The following is a 2086-nucleotide window of genomic DNA, read 5'->3' as shown; positions in this document are numbered from 1 at the left end:
CCTGCACCCAAAGCAGGAATCATACCCCTAGACCACTAAGCCTATATATATATCCAAGTTGCAAGGATCTTAATTTATACTGAACTGAATGTCATTTGATATATTAAAAAAAAAAAAAAAAAAAAAAAAAAAACTCTTATTGCATCGTCCGGGAATCGAACCCGGGCCGCCCGCGTGGCAGGCGAGCATTCTACCACTGAACCAACGATGCCTTAATTAAACTTTTTCAGTATTGTCCTAACTATTTAATAAAATAATGTAATACATTTAAAAAATTTTGAACTGAATAAATTTCGAAATAATTGTAGTTAAAATGTAATGTAACTAAGAGCAAAATGAATCCTCCCCGACGGGGAATCGAACCCCGGCCTCCCGCGTGACAGGCGGGGATACTCACCACTATACTATCGAGGATTTATAAATATTGTTAATTTTATTAAGATATCAATTATTTATATTATTGTTTTTAAAAATTTACTTCTTCAGTTTTTGTGTTGTTTTCATATTAAATTGTCTTATAACAAATTTTACGCTGCAATAGTATATATTATTTAGAGTTATTACTTTATCAAATCTTCTTGACAATATTTTAGACGTATTTTACATGCAATAATTCTTTACATATTAATGTATATTAAAAAAAATTTGGAAGGTCTTAGTATTATAATAAAATTATAATATGTTAAGAAGTTGAAGAAATCGTTGCGAGAGAGGTACCTATTATAAAATTCTAAAGCACAAAAAATTGTAGGTAAATGTAAAACTTAAGAAAATGCTTAAAAAGATAATTGAAATTTATATTATTCAATAGCTGTTAAGAAGAAGTAAAGTTCAGAATTTTGATGAAACAAAAATAGTTTCAATTGAGGAGTTTAACGGGGGAAAAAATGTCTATTGTATCAGAAATGTAACCAATTATAGGGTGCAAATTTGAATCATCTTTATAGAAGAGCCTGCATGTAAGAAGGAATGATCAATTGGTAAGCTATAAATTTTGAAACGGATATTGATAGATTTTGGCATTATTTAATAGAGTTTTCCGAAAGGGAAGTCGAATATAAAGGATATATTATTGGATAAGAATGTATTAACGTCAAAAATCATAAAATTCAAGTTTAAGATGATTTTTAATCTTATAATAAGCGTCTTTTGACGGACAATAAATAACTAAAACCCATGAAAAAATCACTGATATTAACTAAGTTAATGAAATATATTCTGAAAATTATATCAATTCATCCAGCTTTCATAATTGTCCTTCAATAGATTCTTTATGTTATCATTATCCCAATTTATAAAATTATTGAATAAATATTACTTCAGGCTTTAATATATAATTAAAGGAAGAGAAAATAGTCATCAATAAACAAATGTATATAGAAAAATACATAATTATTCGTCAAAAACATAAATATTATTTTTTTAATATTATTACGCATATAAGTAAAAAATCCTTCGAGCCGGATTTGAACCAGCGACCTATGGATTACTGGCAATTTAAATTCCTACTACAGTCCACCGCTCTACCAACTGAGCTATCGAAGGTCAGTTACAATAACCAATAATATAACAATATAAGTAGTAACTATTGTTTCTTTTTATCATAATGTATATCAGTTTCCGTAGTGTAGTGGTTATCACGTTCGCCTAACACGCGAAAGGTCCCCGGTTCGAGCCCGGGCGGAAACATTGATTAATATCCCATGTGGTCTAATGGCTAGGATAGCTGGCTTTCACCCAGCAGGCCCGGGTTCAATTCCCGGCATGGGAAGATTTTTTAAAGAAATTCCAAATATATTTTTATATTTGGTTATAGGTTAAATAAATTATAAAATATTGATAAAACAGAATTTTATCCTCACAATGTTGATACCATCGACGAGGTGGCCGAGTGGTTATGGCGTTGGACTGCTAATCCAATGTGCTCTGCACGCGTGGGTTCGAATCCCATCCTCGTCGTGATATTTTTTTATAATTTTCATTCATAATAAAAAACTGAAAAAATAATTATCAACTGCATATAGAAGATAAAAATTTTATTAATTTAAATTAACACAAAATTATGTTACCTATGTCTTATTTAATT

At 29.6% G+C, this 2086-nt stretch overlaps 6 non-coding genes across 6 annotated transcripts; 3 read left to right on the top strand and 3 right to left on the bottom strand.

Annotated features, from left to right (window-relative positions):
- Positions 1–140: 140 nt before the first annotated feature.
- TRNAG-GCC (transfer RNA glycine (anticodon GCC)) lies at positions 141–211 on the bottom strand. The gene has a single exon. It is a non-coding gene; the product is annotated as a tRNA-Gly (tRNA).
- Positions 212–342: 131 nt separating this feature from the next.
- TRNAD-GUC (transfer RNA aspartic acid (anticodon GUC)) lies at positions 343–414 on the bottom strand. The gene has a single exon. It is a non-coding gene; the product is annotated as a tRNA-Asp (tRNA).
- A 1037-nt stretch (positions 415–1451) lies between these two features.
- TRNAY-GUA (transfer RNA tyrosine (anticodon GUA)) lies at positions 1452–1545 on the bottom strand. Its single transcript has 2 exons — positions 1509–1545; positions 1452–1487 (listed from the first exon to the last, which is right to left on the bottom strand). It is a non-coding gene; the product is annotated as a tRNA-Tyr (tRNA).
- A 71-nt stretch (positions 1546–1616) lies between these two features.
- Positions 1617–1689, top strand: TRNAV-AAC (transfer RNA valine (anticodon AAC)). Its single transcript has one exon. It is a non-coding gene; the product is annotated as a tRNA-Val (tRNA).
- A 10-nt stretch (positions 1690–1699) lies between these two features.
- On the top strand, positions 1700–1771 carry TRNAE-UUC (transfer RNA glutamic acid (anticodon UUC)). The gene has a single exon. It is a non-coding gene; the product is annotated as a tRNA-Glu (tRNA).
- Positions 1772–1877: 106 nt separating this feature from the next.
- TRNAS-GCU (transfer RNA serine (anticodon GCU)) lies at positions 1878–1959 on the top strand. The gene has a single exon. It is a non-coding gene; the product is annotated as a tRNA-Ser (tRNA).
- The last annotated feature ends 127 nt before the right edge of the window (positions 1960–2086 follow it).

This window comes from Lepeophtheirus salmonis, unplaced genomic scaffold (genome assembly GCF_016086655.4).
Source record: "Lepeophtheirus salmonis unplaced genomic scaffold, UVic_Lsal_1.4 unplaced_contig_10298_pilon, whole genome shotgun sequence".
Classification (NCBI taxonomy): domain Eukaryota; kingdom Metazoa; phylum Arthropoda; class Copepoda; order Siphonostomatoida; family Caligidae; genus Lepeophtheirus; species Lepeophtheirus salmonis.
Note: the sequence above shows the minus strand (reverse complement) of the source record. Positions and strands in the feature narration are given on the sequence as shown.